Genomic DNA, 27,720 nt, shown 5'->3' on the forward strand with positions numbered 1-27,720 from the left:
GTGTTGTTTTAATAGTAGCTGGATAGATGGAAAATGTATCTTTCATGTCTTAGAGCAATATTCTGAGCTGAAATTTCTCAGGGGAACTTTACCTTGTCTGAAATTATGAACTCAATTGGATACTGCAATTTTAAGATCCCCAATGTGTCTTAAGAGATCCTTTTTTGTTTTATTTCTCCAGCTGATGAGATGCATTGATTAAGGCTTATGATGAAAAGCAGACCAGCTAACAATTGCAAATCTTCAAGAGATTGAAACAAATATGGAATGTTGCTCATAGAAATCAGTTATTGAGAAACAGTCAAATCTTTGAAAAGTTAGTTAGATAAAAGCATTTCATTGTGTCTGAAGGACAGCACTTCGTTTTACAAGAACATGAGCCAGTGCAAACATGTGAATCTTACTTGCAAGAGGAAATACTTCAACTATGTTCACATATCTGTTTTGGAGCAGTGTTCTGATTAGTTTAAGTAATCTGATTAACAGTTCAAATTTTTAAGTTTGGAAAAGACAACAGTGATAGTCCATAACGTCTAATGCCTCTTTTCTGGAAATAGCCAAAACCTGTTTCAGGTTACAAATTAAAACAAAAATTATACAGTAAAGAATGAACAAATAACCAGAAGCATGAATTCAGGTTTTGGTACCTTAAACTTATTTTTGAAGAAAATAGTTTATCATACTACTCAAAATCTCTTATATTTCCTGAGCTACTACATTCCTCAAGAATTTTCTTTTTGCTGTCAACTTTTATAATCATCTATATCTTCCAGGCAGGCTCAAGCAGGGTTATAGTAATTAACCTGGATAAAATGTAATGACTCATATTCATCATATTTTTCCTGCAGTCTGAAGTTCTAAAATTATCCTTTTATTAGACCAAAATAAACATTTTCAATAACACTGTTAATTCAGAACGTATGTTAATGAACTCTTTGTTCAATGGTAAAACTAGGCAAAAGGCCTTCTTTACTCCATTCTGCATTACAGTCTGGCACTTTTATCATGCATAATTTTCTCACATTGAACAAGAAGACCATTCTATTTTCTTCTTTTTTTTTCTTTTTTTTTTCCTTTTTTTTTCCTTATTTTTCTCCTTTTTTTTTTTTCTCTTTTTTTCTTTTTTTTTTTTTTATCCTGGATACAAAAACTCATGGACAAAACTCAGTGGTTTTGATAAAACTCAACAGTTTCTGATTTCAACCATATCCAAAGTGTAAGTGACCACCAATTTTTAATTTATCCATATATACTCACCTACACATCTACTTATCTACATCAAAAGACTTAAGAGATAATTCTCTGTTATGTTGCAGTTCCTTTATAGTAGTTGTAGATAATAATTGGAGTGATTTTTCCACTATGATATCACTCAGCTTTCAAAGAGAATTTGATTCCTACACAACAGCTTTTCAGTATAAGAAGGCAGCACATGCTACACTGTACTTCCCGTGGTAATGTCAAAATTCATAAAATTAAAAAAAAAAAATCTAATTAATGTTGTAACCAAGTGTATGAATAAAAAAAGAAATACTGGTTGCAATATTCATGGAGTTAACGCAGGCTACCATGGGTCTACCTATATAAAGAGTCCCCATTCTATTTTCAATGGAAATATTTGTGCAATGGTGCAACACTAATGTTACTGCAAATCTACACCACTCTAACTTACTACTGAATCTATATAAAAGAGTACCTATTGAATATATACTTTATATCTGCCAATGAGACAAAGAACTGAAAAAGTCTCACTCTTAGTAATCCTTAGAATGCTTAGATTAAAGTATTAATAGTTTCCATGGTTTTTGCCTTTCTAAATAGAATCCAGATAAAGGATACATAACCAGCAGATCATCTGTTATTGCTGGACTTTCTGCTTAGTTTTTTTCTTCTCCTTCCCCTTTTTTATGTTGTGTTATTACTGACAGGTCTACCCTCCTTACATAGGATGGAGCTTCATTATAGCAGGGAAGCTAAAGTGGGATGAAGGGGAATAGAACAAGCTCCTGTAAATGAATAGTCAGGAGCAAAGTTTTGATCCTCCTATTCTGAATGGCTGTCAGTCTGAACTAACTGCATGAGGGAAGGAAATGCAATACTGTTACTATATGTTATGTTCCTCAAAGACACCATTCTCTGTGGTGGTTATTCTCCTGTACGAATAAAGCCTTCCTGTCCCATAACAGAGCCGGAGCCAAGTTTAGAGCCTTGCAAACAGTGACATATTACTGATAGCAATGAAAGCCCTTTGAGGCCCACTGTTCAAAGGCACACTTGCAGTAAGTTACGAAGAGGAGAGACAATGAGGTGAGCACAGGGAACTGAACAGGAGGTTCATTTCAATTCCTACACCATGAACTTTGTGCAAAGAATGTTGGAATAGTGCTTGCAGGAGGTCAAACATCCTTGCAACTCAGAGTAGATTTATTTGATGCCTTTCATAGGCTCTCACTATCTTCATCAAGAGGTGCACCCAGATGCACATAGATAGAGGAAGTCAGTACCGCTACAGAGGACATCATTTGGCTCTGGAATCCTCCATGTTCATCTTCCTTTGAACGCTATCCTTTGAACATTCATTTTCTCTGTGTCCATGGGATGTGGTAGCTCCTTGGTACGCTCAGCCTTTCAGAGCAAGAAAGAGGGAAGAAGGATCACTCCTTAGCAGATTCAGCTCTTCATTTCCAGACCTGGCACTGTTTTCCGTATGTGATTTTATTCACTAACACCTGCAGACTTTATTGGTCAAACGTAACACAAAACATAGCACTGTTTCTGGTGATCAGTGTTTGCACTATGAGCACTGGAGCTGTTTCCATCCATTCACTTTTTCAGAATCCGACCTCGTTAGAACTTACCCTTTCAAATGAGCAATTATATTTGATACTAGAATTTTATCACGGGTATCATTGTCTGCCTACAAGACAAATAGCCATGCTTTGCCTCCAAGGAAGTTCAATATAAATAGCTTCTTGATAGTCATAAAGAAAAAGAGTTCATCAGCATAAAGATTACACACATAATTTGGTAAAAACAACTGAAGAATGCACATATTGATTACAGAAAAAATACGTGTGAGATTCAAATATTTCAATCAAAGCAGAATCAAAATATTTGAAAAAGAAAGCCAGTCTAATGGAACGACTATGAAAGTTATTTCAGAATTGTATTATATGCCATTATTGTTCTTCCCAACTAAATACATAATCTTAAGCTTTGTTAATTAAATCATTTGAACTTAAAACCTACATGCTTGTAAAAATTTGCTTTCAAAGCATTTTGGTGGGGTTTTATTCAAAAATATATATGTATATATAATACAAAGATTTTATAAAACAGGAAAAACTGTCAGGTAATGACAGGTTGCTTGGTAACAACAATTTGATTGGCAAGTATTTTTCGAAATGTACAATGATAGTTGTCTTTGCAAAAGTAGAATTTCCCGATGCAGCACTCTCTGTAAAAGCTATTGAAAATATGACTGAGGAGGAAGAAATATTTAGACCCTGAATACTTTAGGATTCAGTTGCTTGTGAGATGCTAAAAAAAATTCTTTTTTTTTTTTTAAAGCCTACCACCTCTATTTAAACAAATGGACAAAACGGTAATACAAGTTTCAGTTGAAAAGCAAACTAAGCCCTTGGAAGCTGCAATGACATCATTCAAATTATCTATATCGTTTTGAATCAAAAGTTGCTTTCTCATGTAGTGTACCTCTTGAGCATAAGTGATGACTGTGATTTAGCATGTGACTAAATATGACAGACATCAATGCTTCGGAAGTCTAAAGATTTTAAAAGTTTCCTTTCAAATTATGAGTTATTTTTCACGTAACTAAATCTCACAAGTTATACACCACAATCTTCTAGTACATTTTTCCGTTCCTACAGCAAAAATTACATTAATTCTATATTTAGATGTATTTCTCCATTATTTACAACATGCCAATATTCTCTTTCAACTTCATCTGAAAGTACAGAAATAAATAATTCCTAGAGGCTTTTTACTTAAGGGTTAATCCCTTGTGAAATTAGTCCAAAATTAATAGAGGTATAAGTTGTGTGAAACCAATGACTTGAAACATTTTTGGCAATATAAATGATTTATTGATTGAGAAAACCACCTTTGGCTTCAAAAGTTCTTGTAAAAAAATAATAACTGCTGTGAGGGATAAAGGCAGAGGCATTGCACAAAAAAGCACATACACACAGGGCTGTTAAGATCATTACGGGATTGGAGAAACTGTTATATAAGGAGATGCTGAAAGAAGAAAGATATGTTGCCTTCTGGGAGTCAAGGTCCGAAATGTTGCTGAGAGGTGCCACCACTTGGTCAAGAGCACAGAATACAATCCATTGCAACTCTTTCATGTAGTCATGAATGACACTGGAATGCTGGAACCTGGGCAGAATCAAGGAAGGCTTGCCCTGGGGGTGCAAGCAAAAAGTATTGGTGCCCAAGTCATCTTTTCTTCCATTTTACCAGTTAGAGGAACTGGTGCAGCCAGAAATAGATGTATAGAAGTCAGCTATGGTGATTGTAGAAACCCTACCAAATGCCTCTGCATCAAGATCAGAGGGTCATCTCCCAGGGGAATCTTACAGTAGGCATCTGCTACTGACTTACAAACCAAGATGATACAACCAACAAAGCAATATTTGAGTCACTTCAGCAAGCTTTGAGTCAGTAGAACCTCATTCTTATGGGTCCATCACATTCTTGGAATGCATAGAGGACTGCTTCCTCATACAAATGTTTGATGTGCCAACCAGGAATGAGGCACTGCTGGACCTGCTACTCAGAAACTAAGGAAACTTGCTTTGTAATATCTTGGTTAGTGATAGCCCTGGCTGTAGTGATCATAGTAATGTGGAGTTTGGCATTCTGCTGAGCATGCTGAAAGTTAGTACTAAGACAAAGGTTTTATATCTCAGAAGAGCAAACTTCACCCCACTCAGACCTCAATTGGGAGGAACTCCATCAGAAGCTTCCATAGAGGATAAAGGAGCTATTGAGTGCTGGGAGTTTTTCAGTAACACTCTCCTGGAAGCACAAAAGCAGTCCATCCTCTTTAGAGGTAAGGGAAGCAGGTGGAGTAAAGAGACTCCCTTGACTTTACTATGAGTCTGCTCAAAACCAAAAAAGAAGCATATCAGACATGGAAAAGTGGATGAATCCGCATTGAGAACTACAAGGGCACTGCCAGGACATGCAGAGATTCAGTTAGAAAAGCAAAAGGTCATCTCAAATTGAAATTGGCCAAAGATATGAAAAACTACAAGAAAGGGTTCTTCAGGTATGTAGACAACAGGCAGAAATAGAAGGAAAATATTGGCCCACTGTTAAACAGAAGAAATGAATTATTCGCCAACAATGCTGAAAAGGCAGAGGTCCTCAATAGTTTCTTCCCCTCTGTCTTTATCAGCACTGCTGGGCCCCAGGCCTTGGGAACACAATTCAGGTTGACGCAAACACAGACTCACTGTCAGTGAAGGAAGAGTTCTATGTGAACTATTACAGGAGCTTGACCTCTACAAATTGATGGGCCCTGACATTATCTACCCGAGGGTGTTACAAGATCTGGTTGACAACCTTGTGAGGCCATTCGTCATAATCTTTGAGAAGTCGTGGAGATCAAGAAGTAGGCTAATGTCACCCCCATCTACCAGAAGGACTTAAAGGAGGATCCAGAAGATTATAGGCCCATTAATCTTACTTCAGTTCCTGGGAAAGTTAAAGAATGAATACTCCTACAGGAGATCACAAGTCAAAGGAAGCAAATGATTGGAAAAGGCAGTATGGATTCACCAAGGGCAAACCATGTTTGAGAAACCTGATCACCTTCTATGAAAAAATAACCTGTTCCATTGATGTGGGGCAAGCGGTGGACATTGACTACCTGAATTACAAGATATCAAGCCCCTGATTGAGATAAATGAGGCAGTTCACATTTCTAAAATTAACTGTTTAAGTGTCTTCAGAGAGTGTCAGTTAATGTTTATGATTTCAAGTCTAATTTCATAATATAAGATGTGAAATCAAAGAAGTACAGTCCAGGAGTCAAGCACATAGCTGGACATTAAGTTTTACCTTGGACCTATAGTCTGTTTCATTATTGAGCTGACAGTAAATGCAATCATTTGAAGTGCACTGACACTTCTTTCTGATTGGCACCAGTCTGTCAGGCTGTCTGCAGCACAGTCAAAACATTTGATATTCCCCCCACTAGAGTGCACAAGATCTTCAAAAGTGGCAATCAGGAATCTAAGTGCTGTTAAGTGTGTTGAAAATTTACTTCATTACTTCTAGGAGGAAATCCAGTTTTAATTAAAGTCATCAAGTATCCTGGTTTCAGTTGGAATAGAGTTATTTTTCTTTCTAGTAGCTGGTATAGTGCGGTGTTTTTGATTTAATATGAGAAGAATGTTGATAATACATGCATGTTTTAGTTGTTGCTAAGTAGAGCTTACACTGAGTCAAGGACTTTTCAGTTTCTCACATCCTGCTAGCAAGAAGGCTGGAGATGCACAAGAAGATGGGAGGAGATACAGCCAGGACAGCTGACCCAAACTGGCCAAAGGAATATTCTATATCATATGATCTCATGCTCAGTATATAAACTAGGGAAAAGTTAGCTGGGGAGTCACAGCTCAGGAGCTGACTGGGTATCAGTCAGCACGTGGTGAGTTTGTTTTATATATTCTTCATCACTTGTTTTATATATTCTTTTATTAGGAGGAAGAGGAAGAAGAGGAGGAGTATTTTCCCTTTCTGTCCTCTTAAGCTATCTTTATCTTAATCCATTAGTTTTTTCCAGATTCTCTCCCCCATCCTACTGGGGATGGTAGTGAGTGAACAGCTGTGTGTGGTGTTTAGCTGCCTGCCAGGATGAACCACAAAAGCAAGTAATGAAGATCATGACTGTGCCAGTGATAAATTACCCTCACCGTTTTACAGATACTACTAATTCTGAAAATAAATTGTATCAAATTATAAACTACTTAATACAAAGGTGACTGCAGTGCTAAAATACATCATACCAGCTAGGGGAAAAAAAAAAAATCAGACAACTTGTTTGTTACTATTAAGACAACGTGAACTGCTGAGGACAAATTATGCCAATGTCCTGGATGGAAAAATTAGGCACTCCAAAGTGTACCTACACAGCATTTGCTTGGCAGAAAGAAGGAGTTACATGTAGACTATGCTTTGAAACCCACCTACTTGCTGCCTTTTAGAGTATTAGTCTTTCATGTACATAGAGTCTCATTTGATCTGTAAAGTAGCCTCTAGTCACGCTTATAGGCCTATCAACTATATGGTACATGATCCTGATCTTGAGGATTGCCTTAGTGAAGTCTCTAAGACTCCCTGCTGCAGGCATTTATTTGTCAGAATAAAGGGTTATACCTTATAGAACGTAGCAAGCACCAGTCTGTTAGGCTCAACTCTGGATTTTGCAATTCCATTGTCCTCAGAAGTTCCCCCAATATTTCTGCATCATCCTTCTCCCTGTGCAAGCAGAAATTACCTTTGTCCTCCATGTTAGGTGTATACAATTAGAATGTTTTATACAGTGTAGGAGAGGGGTGTTCCATTATTAATTCTGTATTGTTATCTGATTTTATCCCCTGTAAAAGAAAAAAAAAATTATTGAATGCGCCATTACACTTGTAATTAAACTTAAGTGAGACTGAGAGCTTCCTTTTGTGGGAAACATTCATGTTTTAAAATAGTTTGATTTCAAATTTGTACCCAACATAATACTTCTGAAAAAATATGTCCACCTGCTCTATGTGATACCTGCACTTCATATTCTAAATTAAGTAGACAGAAAAGAAGCTAGAATATTTATGTTCTTTTACATTGTCATCACATGATCTGTCATTGGATATTATGTCACATTATATCCACTATATATATTTGCAACTAAGAAATCATGAAAAAATGGAAAAATTCTAAGAGTAATATAAAATAACAAAATACCTATCATAAGAATGCCATTTCAAGTAGATGTTTTCTTTTTTTCTGGAGCAAAAGTTTCCTAAACTTATTTCTACATATCCCCTGCAGTAGATTTATTGCAAATAATTGATTTTTTTTAATAAGTTTTGCCAAAAATAACAATTCAATGAAAATTCTGTAACTTTTTCTGTTTCTTAAATTAGTATGATGGTTGCTCCTAATGGTTGCTACTCAATAGACTGATAATCACTGCACAGCCAGCATGCAGCTAAAAGCTGTTTGTACTACAATGAGAAGAGACAGTGATAAACTGGTCAAACCCAATAAAGAAAAAAACAAATACAAAATTACATAGAATCTCCTTTCAGCAGAAAAGCGACTGAGCACTAAATATTGATAGTACTGAGAAAATTAATGCTGACTATTAAGAATATATATTTCCTCTGGTGGAAAGAAAGGAACATGTATATTTTGCAATCAAAGCAACTCTTCAAAACCACAAAAGTCCAGGTTAGGCTTATTTAGATATAATATTGATTTCAGAACCATTATATTAAAATATTTGATATTGAGAATTACAAGCCTGGATGAAAAGAAACATAATCTTCCTTCTAGTAGTCTTCATTTTTTTCCCCTTTAGTAATCTGATATGAAGCAAGACAAAAAAAAATTCAACCACAAATTACACAAAGAAACAAAATACTTTAATTGTAGTATTTTAATTGTAGGAATAATATCCATTTCTAGGAAAATACATGAGTTTTTTAGGTGCAAAATCTAGCCCAGAAAACAGAAAAATACAGTTACATTGACATTTCTTACAGCCTTCAAGGGTGTCTTTCAAGCTAGACTAACTAAAGCATGACTAGGCAACCCGGGTCGGGTAATGTCCTTTAGATCCCATCAGAGTATCTCACAGATATCAACAGTAATCAACAGAGACTGTAGTAGAAAGCATTCCTAAAATAATTTCACCAATTTATTTCTGTCCTGTTAAACTTCTTTTTTTTGTTTGGGTGGTTTTTAATGTTTTTTTAGTCTTTTCTCAGCATAATTGAATCCAATATGTTTTACATGAAAGAAATATTACAGTTAGATTAATCTGTTTCTTTCTGTAACTTGTTCAAGATATTAATAATTGACTCTAATATTTGTGACAAAGCAATGTATTAATTAGATTCCTACCAAAAGAGCATTTTTAAATTACTACATCAGACTGAAATTCTTCTCCTGATCTTTTTATACCAATAAGGAATTTTGAAGTATGCTATTATGATATCATAGTAGCAGCCTAACTTGGGAAGAACATTCTATAGTTCATGTGTACCAAATCTTCTCCCCTACAAACCCCAATCTCCCTCAAATCTCTGATTAAAATATCATCAGAAAGGAATCAGGTCAGATTTTTTCCTCAAGCCAAAAAACTATTTCTGAATCCTGAAATGCTCAAGTACTTGCATCATCTGTTTAGTCTTAGTAATTAAGTTGTTATTCCTCCTAAGGATGGAGTGAGGTATTCTCATTTTTAGTGTTCTTCTGTGAAAGAATTTGCATGCTAGGCTGCAGTCCATGGGGTTTTTACCTGTTTCATCAGAGAAGTTTGGATTTTTTTTCTATGGACTACTTATCCTTAGAAACAAACCATTAATTGCGATCTTAATTCCATAAAACTTGCACAAGCTGAAACACTGCTATTTTTCAATTAAATTTCAATCCAAGACTTTTCTAATGGACTTTTACTTTACTTGGAACTTCCAGGCAAGTCAATATTTACAGTTAAACACTTTTTTTTTTCCAGGTTACAATAGATACCAGAATGTTTTATTTCTGATGTTTAAACAACAACCTACTTTCATATACCACAGTCTTGTTTTATACCGTTCTCTTTAATATTCCACTCTTGGACATCTAGATTAAATTACTTTTCTATTCTCCTCATAAGTGAAATGCCTGTAACTCTCTCAGGGTCTTTTGGAGCTTGTTGAAGAAGGAAGAAGAGTACTACCTGAATCTATTTTGTGTTCTGCAGAAATATTAGGTTTTAAACTTCCTTAATATCTGAAGTCTAATTGTGTTGCCATTTCAGCGGAAATTCAATGAGAGGAAGATTTGGACTATATCATGGTGTAATAGTTTTCAACATACTAAGACATAGATGAAGTAGATTATGTATTTTTTTATAGACAAGTTTCAAAGTCAAAACATCTGCAGTGCTTTTCCAAACACCAGTAACCTTGCAAATTGCCTTTCTTCACAAGTAAGATTTAGAGCACTAATCTGTTACATAAAGGATGTTTCTTGCATACCTTCATAACTGTGAAGACATTATTACCTAATATGTGTCCACTACATATTGAAATAACTCTACTAAATGTCTAATAACTAAGAAGCAATTTGGCTGAATTCAGAACAAGCCCAAGAACAGTCACACAAAAGGTACTGGCTTAATTGATTGTGTCTCTATCTTCTTTTTGTCGTGGAGGAAGATACTCATGTAACCATTTGACAATGAGCTTTCTGATTCACAGCTTTTGGCTATACCAATGAATAACTACACAGACAAGTCAAAACCTGTTTTCAGTTTTCTGTTTTCGAATTTTGACACTTCATTAGAGATTAAAAACCTTTAATTTTGAGATAAATTATTAGGTTTACAGTCATTTACATAGTTTACAATTCATGCATGAAGACGAGTTTCCTATGACTTAGAAAATCATTATTTTAAAATACCTCATTTTGTCTCCTTGGTGTTGCTCATCCTCATTCCATATATTGTATGAATTCCCTAGTCATTTTAACTAAAATTCCAGCTCAAATATTTAGAAATTTTATAAATTAATTAAAGAAAAATGTCTCTCTTGTAAAGAGATAGCATAACTGGATCAGGAAAGGTTTACCATGCAGAAGCCAAATGCATTTTAAAGTTCCTGCTAAGGTCTTCATGCATTCATAGCTAAAAGAAAAAAAAAAAAAATATATATATATATATACATATATACACACATATATATAATCTGTATATCTGTTTTGGGGGGTTTTTTGGTTTTGGGGTTTTTTTTCAAAAGGTTTTCAGGCTTTCTTTCCTTTGTCACCAATACTTCTGTAGGTTGAACTGAGCTATGCAGAGCTGGTTTGGGTCATTCATTCCATCCACTACAGCAAGCCACCTTGTCTAAACAGTTACAGAAAAGTAGCTGGAAAATAGCGAAACCAACCTATGACAGTTATTAGTCTTCAAGAGCCTATATTTAACAGGCAAGAAGCCACTTACATGTTACCCTTCTATTTAAATTATTTTTTTTCTTAGTGGTGGTTCAGCTAATAACATCATTAAAAAAAAATAAAAATCGAAACCGAAGAAACTCAAACCAAGGAAAGCAGAATTCAGTACCAGGTTCAAACTATTTTTAGTATTAACCTGCAGTGATATAAAATTGTAATAGTAAAAGTTACTACAACGTAAATGCATCTTGAAAGGAGTGCTTCTTCATTGAAATGAGTTATTCTCAATATGCCAGATCCTCTGTAAAATTAGTCTACCAGTTTAATCAACTGCATTAAAAACAGAAAGAAGGAATCATGGCTATAGTGTAAATCTGAGGCTTCCTGGAACTCTTCCTTCATCCAGCCTTGGCCAAGCCAGTCTGGATACACTTATGCACATTGGTTTGCAATGTAGAGTTTGTGCTGTCAAGTAAGGAGTGCCACAAGAGACAGCACCATAATAAGTCTGGAAAGTGTATCTTTATTTAAGTGCCATCATTAAGGTTAACTCTGGTTTATCTATTTATGTATAGATACTGGGAACCAGACCTGGGGGAAGGCAGGTGTGACATTTAATTTTTAATTGTAAATCAGTACAGCAGAACAATTATTATACCAAAAGCAACTGTTTGATACTTAATGCTCTCGGCAAGTCTTGGTTTATTAATACTAATTCAACAAAAACAAACCCCTAAAATTATCATTAATGGAAATCCGTGTCATATGATAATGATTATTAGAGTGTCTCAATTTGTGTTTCTAATACATTAATGAAAACTGTATTCAAATATATTTACTTTCCTAGTCTACAGCTGAAGCTTATTTAACCTCATTATTGTTCCAGTTGCTAACAAAAAGAGCATAGCCAGGGGCTGTCCAAGTCTTTTTGAGACTATTGCTGAGGTTTGAAACAAGTTGAAGCCTAATATATATTCTAAACTAATTCCTTGCAATACATGTACACTGTAGAGTTAAAAGACCACCTAACACCTCAAACAAAATATTATATACACATCTCTCAGCCTGAGGAGGATCAAAGGTAGACTAGCCGGTTTATGTAACATATTTGGAATTCTTAATACATAATGGGTCAATACCCATGTCTTTTAATATTTGTAAAACCTTCTACTTTTATACTTATAAATGCTTAATAATCTGCAACAGTTTTGTATAATGTGCTTAATATATCTCAGTCATTAGGCTCTCTTTTATTCATAAACCTTTAATAAGAAAGATGACACATTTCCTTTCTTTTGTCAGAAATTTTCCTATCACTTGAACAGCAAAATGGTGTCTATAAACTCTAAAATCTTTCCAATGAGGTCAAGGGTGACAATAATACATTAACCAGCAATGCTACCAGGCCAAACAGTTTTTGGACCACCATGCCGTAATTGTAAAATAGATTTAATCTGTAGAAAAACAGTGTATCCTGCACTACTTTATTTAGAAATGTGCATGCAGTATATGGGTAGGTGTCTCTAGCATAAGTCCATATCTCCTGAAAGTAACCATTTGAGATAACATATCACAGAATCCTTTCCTCCTCTTCATTTTGCCACTGCTTTTATAATGAATCTCTCATTTTCAACTGCCTAGGAAAGAAAGTCTTCCAAAGATCTCAGAAGGTCGTGAGGTCTGATCAGAATGAATCCTTTAGGCAGCACTCTGGATAAATAAAGATTTTTTTTCTTCTGTAAACATAAATTTGAAATAGAATATTATTTTCGAACTGACAAATGTTTTTTGTTTGAGAGAGGAGAATATTACAGCTTAGAGCTGTAGGAAAATAGTACTTCGTTTTCAGAAATCATTGAAAATGTCTTCTACATTAGTAAATGACAATTTCATAAAGAGTTGCTTTTATATTCTGGAACTTACTTTTCATTAGATGTCAAAATGTATGCAAACTTGCTTATTATTTTAATAGAAGACTATGTTTTTCCCCCATGCAAACAATTTTTAGCCTGTGCTTCCAGAACATTACAAAAGAACATGAAATGTTAATGTTACTAAACACAACGGTAGCCAAAAAAAAAAAAAAAGATAAAATGACAGGGATCAAAATAAGATATTCAGTGAAAAGTTGTCTGCAAATTTGTCAAAGCCCTGGCCAAAGATGCATTTTTAGGTAGTCAATCATCTGTAGCATTTTAGTTCCATCCAATGGACTCCATCTGCTTTCAGCTTTCCTGTCTTTCACAAAGCCCAGCCTCTACTGAGCCCTGAATCTCTTGGCACATGATATGAAGTTCCTTTCCAACATTGTTAGCTGTCAGCTATCCACATTAAGTGGGTACAGGGCCTTCAGTTTGCAGATCAGACTCGTCCAGCCAACTTCAAGTCTGGACATGAGATTATGAAAGAAGTATCTGTGTGGATTTGCTTAATAGTGTGCTAGTCCAGGTATTAGTTATTTTAAAGTTCTATGTGTGGAGGCTAAAATCATAATATGAAAGCATGGCTGGAGTGCTCTTTCTTACAAATATGCTATATAGATGTAGACAAAACTAACAATGATATACGTATAATTTCTCTACAGTTCTTGAGTATTTTCTAAGGGAATGTCAGTCTTCTATGACTACAGAACGTCAGCTCAACATGAGGTCATGTAAAATGAGGTACAGAGGGGGTCTCTTCTACAGCTTTTGACCCTCAGTTTCATCTAAGATACCAAAATATTTTTCTTTTCCTTCTTCAAAACCCTTTCCTTTTTCTTTCTCTCCTGTGTCAAGGTTCATTTATCTGCCTTACCAGCCATCTTTTTTCAAAAGGATTGTGATATCACTTAAACTTCAATGGCTTCAGGAAAAATGTTTCTATGATACTGCTCCACTTCTGATCTGTTAGAACAACACACACTCTGGTTCTGAAAATCCTATTGATTCACCTTTAAAACAGATACCAGATTTCACCGTTTACAGTTTAAAAAAATTATTTAGAAGTATATTGAAACAAAAAATATAAGGATAAATACTCATAATAACATTTTGCTACAAAATTGCAACCAAAATATTCATAACACTATTGTGTATACATAGTCAGTAATACAATTAAATAGTAAGAATTGTCAGAAGTTTCACTTTGGCTAAATTGATTAGTAACTTACATTAAGTCTTAGAGCCTGGGTGTCAGAATTAGCATCAGTGTGGTAATTTTTTCTTCAGAGTTCACAGAAGACTAAAGCTCCAAAATAACTGGGTTACCTGTTGCTTTCTTCATGCAACATAAAGACAAAAAAAAGTTCAACAGATTACAAATGTCTTTGTATTTCTCAAATGTCTTTGTATTTCATTAGCATTCTGCTCTTTTTAAAAATAAAAAAATTATTAGAGAGAGTGTCACAGAGGAGTTTTCCATTCAGTGAAGATGTTGTGGTAGTTTTTTTGTTAAATTGACTAAGATGAGGAATGAGACTTTAGTCCTTTGTCAAGTTGTGCTGTCAAAGAGCAGTTGTCAGAAAGAAACTCTCCAGGTGGTATAAAGCTGTCATAGCAGCCAGTCCATAAAATAGCTCTTGCCTAACTGTTCACCGACGTGAGCATTAGCAGTATTGCCAGTTCTAAATATCCAGAAATATCAAGTCAGTTTTCAAGTTTTTGAATAGTCTTTTATTTTTCAGTGCTGCTCTTAGGATTCAATATTGTTCAGTTGACCTCAATTTTTCTAAAGCCATGAGGACTGAGAAAAACTATTTTAATAAAGGAAATTGAGAATCTGTTAAATGAATCCAAAGGGTACCTTAAGACTCACAAAGACAGGTAATACGAACATGAGAGTTAACAATGCAAGGTCAGAAAGGAAGAAGAGTTGTATTGTAGTCAAATCCTATGACAGAATGTTTCTGGGTTTTCTTTTCAGAAAAGCTGGTCTAATAAATCCCCGTTTTCTATGTTTTTCTGGAAACATCTGTAAGACCTCATGTTAAACAAAATCAGGATTTTTTTTTTTCTAGCCAGGTTATTTTTCAAACAGAAATGTTCCCTGACTGTTCAACATACACATGTAAAAAACTGGTGTGTTAGCACAATGAAATGTGTGATGCAAGTAATGCTTGGCAGGGGCTTAATGAGTTCTGCTGGTGAATCTGTAGCTAGTCTAAATCATTACAGGCCAGTTTAAATTTTTATGGGTCTATTACTTATGTGACATTTTAATGTTGTAATCTGATGAACAGTTAGTAATGAACTTTGGTCTCATCATTTATACCTATTTTAGTAACCAACTGTACATTTAAACTCACAGAATAACTCTATGGAACGATCATCTGTTAAACCGTATAGCAGCTTTACATAATGCAGATCATTTTACAGGGTATACATTACGTTAAGCTAAAAAAAATATATATAAAAATTCTCTCCACTGAAGAGCGTGGATTTTTCAGTTTTGCTGTTGTGCGATTACAGATCTATTTAATGGAAACAAATTCAGCTGAAGTAGCACTAAGAAAAAGTGTTCCTTTCAATGGGAAATTTTAAAAAAACGGTAAGATGCTTCTGGAATAGGATGGAAAACTGGAAATCCTCTATGAACTGTTTCACTACCCTCATTTAGTGTATGCCATCTGATGTTACTAAAAGCCACCTGCAATAATAAAATCAGCTCAGTTAGGCCACTATAAAAATAAAGTAATGCATAATTTTTAAAAGCCAGGATGTTATTTGCATTAGAAGTAATCAAGAATCAAAATGTGTTTCCAACAGACAATCATCTTAATTTACTTCTGACTTTATCTGAATTAACATGTTCCCTTGGAATGTTTTTGCTTAATAAATCAGCAATTTCTAACTGAAAACTTTCTAATGTAACATTTCCAACCAGCTCTAGCCAGCATTGCGGGGGTTTTATTTATTTTCTGGGCATTATAATTCTTCATTCTTTTCTTTAGATTATAAATACTGTTAATGAAGAAAAATTTTCGTAAAAGAGAGAAAGATAACAAAGGTCTAGATCACAATCTGTCACCTGTCTAGTATACAGAACAGAAACTGCAGTACAGTACTTCTAGCTGGGCCAGGCATATATCTAGATAGGTATTTACTAAAAATACAGAAGTTCATTTTGTGGTATTTAAGCTGAAGCTAGTAGTCATGCAATTGCTTAGAGTTTCACACTGCAGAATCTTTGTCCAGCAGCTATTTCATGGGTGCTGGGAGTAGCTCCCTGGGAAGCATGCTCACTGCCACATACCTGGCAGGGTTCCCCTGTGGTCTGAGCTGCCAGTTCAAGCAAGGATGTAAGTAAACAGTGACTTCACATTTGTCCCTTTTGACTGTTAAGATCTTGAAATAGTTTGAACGTAAGCATGAGGACCTGAACCTGTATGGCCTTGTTTTTATTTAAAAGTGCAGTGAAAGATCCTCATGCAAACATCCTTTACAAATAGAGTTGCTTTCTTGGATGAAAATTATATAATGGCTTGAATGACCAAAAAGGAGCAGCTTCTCTCCATGGAGAGGGTCTGTGCAGCATGCTGTGGGAAAGCCATTCAGGGTACATCTGATGCTACATGAACGTTTGGTTCCCAGCCTCTGAGATGAGATAACATTTACTCATTATCTATATTTGTATTCTATCTTATTAAAACAACTATTTTATTAAAGCATTTATTGCTAGACCTTTCTTCTTGAGATAAAGAAAGAACCCTGCACCATCTCTTTCTACCTCTCTCACCTCACGCCCCAGTGCAGAGTACATGGATTAACTCTGTATCTTCCAAAATTTAAAATCTCTTGTTATGCTTTGCATGTTGCTGTAACAAACAATATGAGGAAGGACATATTTTCTTCGTCTTCCAAGTAGCCAAATTTGAAACCGAGAGTAGCTGTCAATTATTTTTTTTCTTATTGCTGATACAGCCTCATTTATTGAGCAGCCCAAGGTTTTTCTTGGCTTGGCATGTTAACAGAGTTGTGGAGGAACTTGTTATAATGAGGAAAATTCTGCAATGTAAATCACTCTGGAAAACTGAAAGAAATATGATTCATCATAATTAGAGAGAAATTACATATATTCTGTTTGGTACCAGTCCAGTTTCTTCAACCAATGGCAGCTGAAGGACACAAAAATATTTACTGTAGACTTACTTAAAATATTTGAAACAATTCACATTAATTTGTACATAAACAGCACCTCTGAAGTTAGACAGCAAAAAATGTCTCTGGCAATAGATAACCAGTAATTACTTTTTTCCTGAAACCATATTAATGTTCTAAATAATGCAGCCACTTCTGTGTTAAAATTTCATGAGCTGGATTGCAATCATTCTTTAATTTGTGGCAGTCTTGGTTCTACAGTACATTCTACAAGATCTGCTCCAGATCTAAAAATAACATCATCTGTGCCTGTTTTGTCCTTTTTTTGACACCAGAAGAGCATAAACATGGATGGAAAATTCACTTTGCACATTATTAAAATGTTGCCAACTGTACACAATTACCACATTTGATTTAAAGATGTTCTCCACTAAATTTTTCCCTCAAAGTCACTAAGTGAACAAGCAAACTAAAACCTCTAGACAGCCAGTTAATAAGAAAAAGTAACTTTTGAGAATTATTTGGGGGCAGAGGAGGACAAGCTGTGACTCCAGTACCAGATTACAAGTTCACAGCAGAACCCATGGGGAATAGGCATGTAATGGACCTTACTGCTGACCTGAGAGGGAACTGATTTGTAGTCCTTCATGTAATTGGTGCAAGTGTGGAAACCGAAACTTTCCCTTCCTGAGGCATTTGACACAGTTTTTTCAACTAGAAAAGTTAAAGTAGGCTGTAACAATTTCAGTTGGCTGAGTTAGCTTCTTACAAGAACAGCCCAAACCCTGGAAATTCCTCAGTATTTCATAGTACTTAATACAGGAAGACATGAAATGTAGCCAGGTCTTACCACACAGCTTTCTCCTGGTATTTGTGGAAACACATTACATATTTGAGTAACTTACGTGTCTTGAGGCTTGAATCAATTCCCATTTCAATAAGAGTGGTGGAGGATCTCCTTCTTCCTTACCATCTTACTACTTCTTAGAAGTAAAAATTATTTTTGCTAAGATTTTTAATCTCTCTCTTAACTTTCCCCTTAAGCCATTTCTTGAAAGTTGGTACACTCCCACTATGTTTATCTTTAAAATAATTGTCTATAGTTTAATCCTTTAAGGTAACCCTGGGAAAAGAGCAAATAGAATTATTGTTTTACAGGGTATTCTGCAATGGGAAGTGCTGATCCATTATGTTCCCTGTAAGAAAGGCACTCAGAGTTTGTAAAGTATCATTTTAAATGCCATTTAATAGAGCTTAAACTATAAGAAGAGAATAGCATAGATAATCTTACATGCCCTTAGTTGCTGGGAACTCACATGCAGCATGCAATGCAGATCTTGTCCTTAGAAGAGATTCTACTGGTTTGGTCATTTGAACTCTTATTGGATTTTCTTCCAAAGAAATAACTCAATCTATTTTTTCTACAGTCAAACAGAAGGGTTTTTCACAACAGAACTTCTTGCTGCACTTTTAGATAAAGGCAAGGCCACGCAGGTGATGTGATCACCAGCACCAAGTGGGAGCTGGCTCAGCTCATCCTGCAGCCAAGGTACTTTTGCAGCACCACACAGTCCTGAAGGCATGCTGGACGTGCAGCATAGCACAGGCCTGGGCATGCTCAGGGTAACTTTTATTTGGATTACTAACTCCTCAATATGCAATGGGCTTCCAGTCAGGATCAATATACAGGGGAAGCCGGAGAATCTGCTGAAAAGCCAAAGCCAGTGATAGAAGTAAGAATACAGAAGAAAGTGTCTAAAAAGAAAAAAAGAAAGTTTTCTGAGAGTCTATCCAGGGGTAACCATGTAAACTTAATATTCAAAATATCACTTTTACAGATACTCTTTTGAAAAATAGGTACAATATCAAACTTCTTTTAACTTCCACAACTTTTTAAAATTGTGGGCTTTCCATTTTATTCCCAGACTATTGAACTGAAACTGCCTACTACAGAAAATCAAGCTATTTCACATAAAACAATCTGCCTTTAACTTTCCTTAAGGGTGATATAATCATCAGGTTCGATTCAACAAACATGTAAGGATGTGTCTAGCTTTAACTACAGGTTCAATAATCTATTAAACATTTCCACAGCTGGCTTTCTGCATTTATTTCACCTGGTGCTTATACAGCTAAGTCAAATTGACATTTCATTCCAATTGCTGAAACTTCAAATGCATTTTGTTATTCATACATTTAAAAACTTTGTTGATTAGGAGATCAGGTATAGGAGATACTGTAGAGGAACAAGTGAAGGTAATGATTTCAAATACAGGAAGATCAACTTTGAAAGACAGAACCGAGGTCCCAGATAAGCAACTTTGGAGCACTGTGTCTTTAGCTTCTCTGTAAATCCATTCCAAGCACCTATAGTTTTTCTATGTACGCTAAACATAAGTTTATTATTACCTTGTCAGAGCTTATCCTCTGTGCTATTACTACTGTATCTGTGCTGGTTTACAGAACAGTGCCTGTCAAAAAGACTAAGTCATAAATGCTATCAGTCAGCTTTCAAAATCTCAGTAAAACAAAATTCAGAATATTTCTTCGTCTATTGAAGTACATCATAAGAACAGATAACCTCCTAAACTGCCATAGATGCAATCTTTTACATATTATTAAAGTTACAGGATTCAGGAGTACATACTGTTGATTCTTTTTGCCCTTGTAAGTAGAACACCAATGAGGAAATTACTCTAGTCTGGAGAATTAATTTATGCCATCAAAAATTCATTCAAAAATAAATCACATCAATATTCTATTACTATAGCATGTGTCCAAAATGTGTGGAGGTACTGTAGAGGATTTTTTAAAAGTCAAGTCCCTTGTTAAAATGTTATACAACTTGAAAAGCAAAAATGTTAATGCAGTCTTTTGAAACTAGCAAAAGGCTGATTTGACTTTTGTTATTGTTCTACTGCGAGCACTCAATCAAAAACAACAGCATTATTAAGTTGAGTTTATAACGTTTATAGAGTTTCCATTTTATATGGAAAGTTGTTTCTTCAGGGTAGCACAACATGTTCAGTTTGCTCAGAGCTTAAAATAGTGCTACTCTGCAGAGAACATGGTATTACCTGTATTTTTAATTTCTTGTTTATAGAACTTGATAGTAAACAAAAATCACTATTCATATACCATATATAATAGAACATACTGTAGGAGCAGAACACTTGGGAGTTCATTGTCATAGCCTTTCTGATGCTGAATATTTTTCATTTTGAGTAGTCCTATTGAAGGCAATTCATGAATTCAGGAAATTAAAATCCAGCTCTATATTAATACCTTACGCCAGTAATTTATAACAGCTAATTCCCTTAAGCAGTCATCTTTCTCAAGTCTAATGCACTACAAATTACAGAAAAAGAAATACAATCTCACAAGGACCTTATCCACAGGATTAAAAAAAGGAGCAATCTAAGCCAAACCATCCACTCTTGTAAACTGGAATACTTCCCTTGAACTGGTAGAGGTACATCAGTGTATAGCAACAGGGGAGTCAGCCTTTCTATTTACATGACATTAATAATTATAATTAGGCTGTGAATCATTTCTCAGGATCAGTAATAATACAGAGAAAAAAAAAAATGGAGCAAGTATTTAAGATTACAAGTTAACCAGGACAGAACTGTCCATGACACATAGTGTCCATCCAGAACTCTAAATTAGCCCTACTTCTTTTCAGACAAAATCTATTGGTATTAGACAGGTTGGCAGAAAATCTGCTCTTACAAAGCTATAAAAAATTGTGAATCATCTTTAAGCAGCTTTCAACTCTGTTTGAAATACAGGGCACCAATAGTCCAAGAATCTGACTGAAAAGTTATACATAGCTCTCTGTATTCACTCATCTACCCACTTACCACAACAATTGTAAAAGTGAAAATCCATGGGTGAAGCAATAAAATCTAGAGGTGTTTTTACCTATGCAAAAAGTGCTGCAGAGTCTTCTGTAACAAGAATTTTGATGAGGAAGAATTTAAAACATTTCCTAAACTAAGCTGACAGTGTAAATGGTAATGTTAGTGATGCAAAGCTGTTGATGACATTAAGGTTTTCTGTGATTCATTCATTGTCTATGAAGTAGAAATGGATCACCTGATCACCAAACCCATCTTCATAGTATAGGATTTCATGTGGCTTGCACTGAATCCAAGCAATTGTGTTTGAATTGAGCATTTTTCCTGTTCTGAATTGAGGACAGGAAGAAACAAGGATTCCACCTTTCTGTAGGTTTTGGTTTGCTTTGGTTTGGTTTTTTATGCTGTTACAGCGCTTACTCACTCCATTGTGTACCTTTTGAATAATTTGAGACTGGTTTCAATATAGAGTTCACAGAGCTGTTGCATTTATGAGAGGCAGTATAATTTTTCTCCAAGCTTGACTTCAAGGTGGACTTTAGATGCTGCAATAATATTAGGAAAAATATTTGGTTTGCTCAGCCTAAGCCACATATATGATCACTAATCAAGGTGGACTTTAGATGCTGCAATAATATTAGGAAAAATATTTGGTTTGCTCGGCCTAAGCCACGTATATGATCACTAATTCATCTGCTATGACCTTACTGCTCCCTGTGAAAAGAATTAGTAATTGTTAATGATTCTCTGGGAGCTATGGATTTTCCCTTGAACTTGCTCTATACATTTCTATAAAGTAAGACAACAGTCTGAAAGTTATTATTACTTAATACACTAACCTTCGAAAGTTGAAAACAGCAGAAAGTAAGAGAAATCAAAGACTAGGCAAGTAGAACATAAGAAAAGAAGATAAAGGCACACCTTCTCTGGGACCCCAGCTGCTCAGCTCAGTTGCATGAGGGAGCCCTGCATCAGTCTCCTACTGTGCATGGATCAGAAACCTTGCAGAGCAGGAGAATCACTGGGGAAGCTCCTTGCATAGCGCATGTAACTGGAGACATGCGTCACTTGCATTTCTTGTCAGTGTTCACTCCACTGGGCACTCTCAGACAGGAAGTCTTGTCCATGACACTGATGTCTTGGATCAAGTTTTCATTCATCCTGATGCAATTACCCATATTTATTTTTAAGACATCCTCTTCCCATTCATACACTATAAGTTTCATTTGTTACGCTGCAAGGTCTCTGAATCCTAGCTGCAACTACCTCTACTATGATTGCTGATTTGTTCTTTACAGACATTCTGATTTTTTATGGCTTATATGGAATTTGCAAAGTCTAAAGCTCTCCCTTTAGGAACAGGAAATTTTCAGAATAAGTCTGTATATGTAGCCTGAGAAACAGTCTCTGAGGCAATAGAGGATAGCTGGCTCCATGAACATTCCTTTTTAACCTCTGGGATCTCTTTCTAAGTAATTTAACAATTACAAGTAAGTGTATTTTTTTGAGAAGGTAAAATTTCAAAAGTGCCAACCTATATGAACAGCTAGAAGTTGTAATACTTTCAGTTATCAACAACTGTGTAGTGGTTGGATCCAACCCTCTTTCTGTCTTCTCTCCTCTTCTCTTCTCTTCTCTTCTCTTCTCTTCTCTTCTCTTCTCTTCTCTTCTCTTCTCTTCTCTTCTCTTCTCTTCTCTTCTCTTCTCTCCTCTCCTCTCCTCTCCTCTCCTCTCCTCTCCTCTCCTCTCCTCTCCTCTCCTCTCCTCTCCCCTCCCCTCCCCTCCTCTCCTCTCCTCTCCTCTCCTCTCCTCTCCTCTCCTCTCCTCTCCTCTCCTCTCCTCTCCTCTCTCCTCATGTCTTCTCTCCTCATCTCTTCCAGCTGATCTGCAGCTAACTCATCAGAACAGTGATAACTCTGGATGGAGACATAAAGCTTCCTGACGACTCTCCAGAGCCTTATAATCCCAAATCTCTGTCAGCCTGGTCCTGCTGAGCATCCTGACTGATCCTTCAAGGTCTTCCCTTCTCTCCTTCCCCTTCATCATTACCTCAGCTCTCAGATGATGCAGCACAACCTCCGAGACAGTCTCCTGCCACTTGCACTGCCTCCTGCTTTCAGTAACATGAGAACAGAGAGCCAACAGAGAGTGACAACTGTTCTTTCAATGTAGGAATCAACAGAGGAGATAGAAGCATGTCCTTCAGACTCTGGCTGTCAGTCACTAACCTTTGCGAATTCCCCAAGACAAAACTGAAGTCTTCTCCAAGGTGCTTAGATAAGAGAATCTAACATGAGTGTTTAGATGACAGTTTATATACAAGTAATTCTCAAAAAAAAAAAAAAACCTGGCACCCCTTCATAGTCATACCTACCCACAGGTACAGAAATGCAAAAGCACTCCTAGCATTGGCACTGGCTGAGGAAAGAAGGCACCTTACATTAGAAGGCCGTTAAAACCAAAAATATTTGTAGATTTTTGAAGGAGTCTCTCTATCCTTAACAAATTCTTCCCTTCTTCGCAAAGGGAAAAAAAAATCTTGGCAAGCCAGTTTTCACATCTTGCTTCCCATTCAGTGACCAGCAATGTTTTCTTCATAGTGCCTGTCTAACAGCAAATTCTTCCCGCCACTCACAATACATTTTTATATCCAACTAGTTTATTTCCATGGAAAATCTTACTGGAAAAAAAAGTCTAAAGACATTTTTCCTCCAAGTAAATAGTTAAAAACCTAATCTGTTCTGAGTTATCTACCTTCACCGTGGAGAAAAATTTTCATATTGGATTTCTAATGCAATTTCACTGTTACAAAACCATCTTTTTTTGCCTGTCAAGTCATAACGCTAAAGAAAAAATTTAAAATGTATTTACAGTCTCAGTAAAGAATGTGTTTTATACCATGTACAGCCATTGGAGTGTAAAGTCGGGCAAAATGCATTGGACATTCTCTGATACATTACAACTGCCTGTAGCTCATAGCTCAAAAAACAAAGACAACATCGCCTCAGCTTTCCAACAAGCTGTAGAATGTATCTATCTTCATAACCCACTGCTTCTACTTCCATACGTGGTAAAAAGTGCCATTAAAATTACAAATTCCTTCCCATACAAACTATTCTCAATAAGAACAAAAAAGGTAAAACTTTGCCCTGAGAGAATCCTGTGGGGGAAAATTTGTCTAGTGAAGGTTCTCAGTAAATACCCCAGTAAATAAAGATTACTCTTGTGTGACAGCTCTGCAGTTTTATGCCACTTATTCCTGTATTTTAAAATAAATATTTGCCTTGTAGATATATAATCTAGAATTTACTTTTGTTCACAGTAATAACATTAGTATGTAACAATCTTTTATAACTTAAACAGTGCTTTGAGTTTTTCAGTGCTTAAAAAATGTAAAAAGAATTTCAGGCTTCAAGCAGCACAGAACATATAAAAATATTTAGAAAAAAAATACTTACCTCTCCAAACCATTTAATATAGAAAAGATGAGGTGTTTTTATATAGACTGTTTCATTTAGCATTTCTATATGAAATATTGATACTTTATTGTCATCAACAGAGTATAAAAACAAGGAGATACATGAGATTATTTGGTAAATTGTGCATTAAATAATTTTTGTGTAATTTTTCATTCTCTGATCTTGTAGTGACAGCCTTCCTGATGTGCAAGTAAAGAAACCATGATGTTAAGAGACCACAGAATTGTTTGTTTAAGTTTCCATTACAGTCAGATCGTATCAGTAGCGCTTAGCAGTATAGTGGATAGCAGTGATTATATTCAAAATACAGGTGGTTCTTCTGGAGTTCTGAAAACATAACTTTCGCAAAATATTTTTTTTCCAAGCACATACTTTTTACATTGAAATTTTTTGTGTGTGTGTGCTCCATTAGCAGTGGAGGTATTCCAGATATATCAGCTACAGAATATAGCTGTTGGAAAATACAATTCAGTGTTTTAAAATGAGAAGAAAACATAGCTTTCTAAAGTGCAATGATTGTCTAGTGACACTGATCGACACAAATGAAAGGAAAAAACACCCAATATTAACAAGCAATGTCTATGACTGCATCTACAACAATTGCCTCAAAACAAACGTCTGTGAGAATTAGATGTTAATATTTTCTCAAATGGGTGTTCAGACCTTTAAGTAATGAGTGATACAAAATAATAGTAGAGTCATTTGCTATTCTTTGCCAGAAGAAGAAAACTGTCCATTTTCACATGTAGCTTGTAGTATTTCATTTATTGTTGTTGGTTTGTTTTTTTTTTTTAAGGAAGAACTTCATATATTATAGTGCTTTAAACTGTATTTTTTATGTTCCTTGAAGGTGGACCATTTTAACAGCATATGCATTACTTTGATGTCCAAGTTCCAGTTTCAAATGTAACTTCAGTACGTAAGACTTTAAAAATGAAATAGACCATGGTATTACAGCATGGATTTTCACTTAGAATTAGGACTTAATTCCAAATGACTACAACCAACCAGATATTTCTATAGCTACATATTTTCCTGTGGCATTTAAGACTGCCGTGTTCCACACAGGCATTCCTAGCAACAATATTTCCTTAAAAGGCCTATGGGAATTTTCTCAGGACAGAATCACTTATAAGTACTGGAATAGTGAAGATCAAAAAAATCAGACTCCAATGATGTCTGAACCAGGCCCGCTGGAGCCTGCTTTTTGTGAGAAGCGTATTGCTAATGGCTTAGAATGGTAGGTGGACAAACTAGAACAATAAGCAGCACTTTTCTGCCAGGGCAATACACCCACATATGGTGCTGATGGGGAGCAAAGCAGGCCCTGACAACATGGCAGTAGCTTGCAATACATGTTCCAAAATTAGGTATCATCTTTGCTTTAGCATACTTACGTCTCAGTACAACAAACAGACTCCTGAAGATGTTATGTTAAATTACAGAGACTAATAATGGCAAGAGAATAATTAAAACCTGCTGTGGATACTTATGAGTTCCATTAATTTTGAAAGGCATATTTAACATAATTTGAGCACCTTATTTCATAACGTAAAGATGGCAAAACCCTCAAGGTGTTGATCAAACTGTGAGTCAAAGAACTTTTTTTCCATACCTTTTGGTCTTCCATATGCAAGGAATGCATTTTTCTTTTTTAATTCAATGAGTGCTGTCATTTGGGCAGGAGGTTTATGGTTAATATATACCCTGCAAGGAAAGAAGAAAAGCATAGACATCATTGGTAGATACAGTAGAGGGACATTATTTGAGTGTAATGGAGCATATAAAATAGACCAGAGAATTGCTGGGAGAATAACAGACAAAGACAACAAAATTGTGGTTAAAATGCTTTTCCACACTGTACGTAATATGGCACATATCACTTTCTTTAAATTCTGAGTGTCAGCCTTGAGATATTATATCCAAGAAAATCTGCCTGAAGTAATGTCCTGCTCAAATGTCCCAGCTTGATGGGGTACTTCTACTGCAATAACAGTAGACATTGAAAAAGAAGTGAAATGAATCGAGCTGTTGTTCATGGAAATACCTACCAATAATTTATTTCTCCAATATCTAAGCTATATATATTATTATGTTGGGATTTGGGGTTATTCCGTTCTGGTTTAATTTTCTTACCAACACCAGTATCATCTATAGCTAGTTCTCAGCAGCTTTCAAGTATTGTAGGAAAATTTACAATATCTCTTAGTCACTGCTTTGCAAATTGAAAAGTATATCCCTTCATGGCAGTTATCTGGAGGCAGAAAATAGCCATGAAGCCACTGGGTGGACGTGACTACAGCATGATACTTCTACATTATGTTTCCTGGCTGTATCCTATGACCTCACCTACTTTTCTTCCTCCCCAGCCACTTCCTTCTACTAGCACTCCTCACTCCCCCACCTGCCTCCACAGCCTGCACTTCCACACCCTTTAAGTGATACTTAATCGCTAATGCTTAATTTATTTCCTCTCACTGACTTTTTTAAAGACATGCAAGAAGAAGGTATGACAGGTTAACCCTAATTTAAAAAAAAAAAAAAAGACGAAAAGAGCTAAAGAAATCTAAAAAGTTTGCTTTGAAAAACAGAGTTCCTGGTCACCTAATAATTCACATATAAATACGTTTATTTGAGACTAACTGGGTATAACAATTATTATAGGGTTCTTCACACACTGTGGTAGAGCAATTCATTCAAACAATGTAAGAAATTACCTTTTGAGCAAACTCAAATCATGTAATTTTGTGATAGCACTGATGATACTACACAATTCGGAATGCAAGACAGTTAAAAAAAATCTGCCCCAAAAATTGCAAGAAAATTACCATCCTCTGAAAAAAAAAAAAAAAACCTGTTAAAAACTCAGATTCCCTTTAATTACATGAGCGTACAATTATTTTATTATTTAAAATTTTAATAACAGGACAATCAGCAGTCTTCTTAATAATAGAGTACAAAGTAGACACCTATATATCCTGACCAGTTCTTACCACTGGATTGCTTTTAATTAGGGTTGATATTAACATATTATCACCTTCAAGAACTTATTTCTGGTCTGCTTACTCTTGTAGTGGTAATAAATTCCAGAAAGTAAATAAAAAGACTGCAGGTTTT

Source organism: Caloenas nicobarica, chromosome 5 (assembly GCF_036013445.1).
Source record: "Caloenas nicobarica isolate bCalNic1 chromosome 5, bCalNic1.hap1, whole genome shotgun sequence".
NCBI classification, from domain to species: Eukaryota; Metazoa; Chordata; class Aves; order Columbiformes; family Columbidae; genus Caloenas; species Caloenas nicobarica.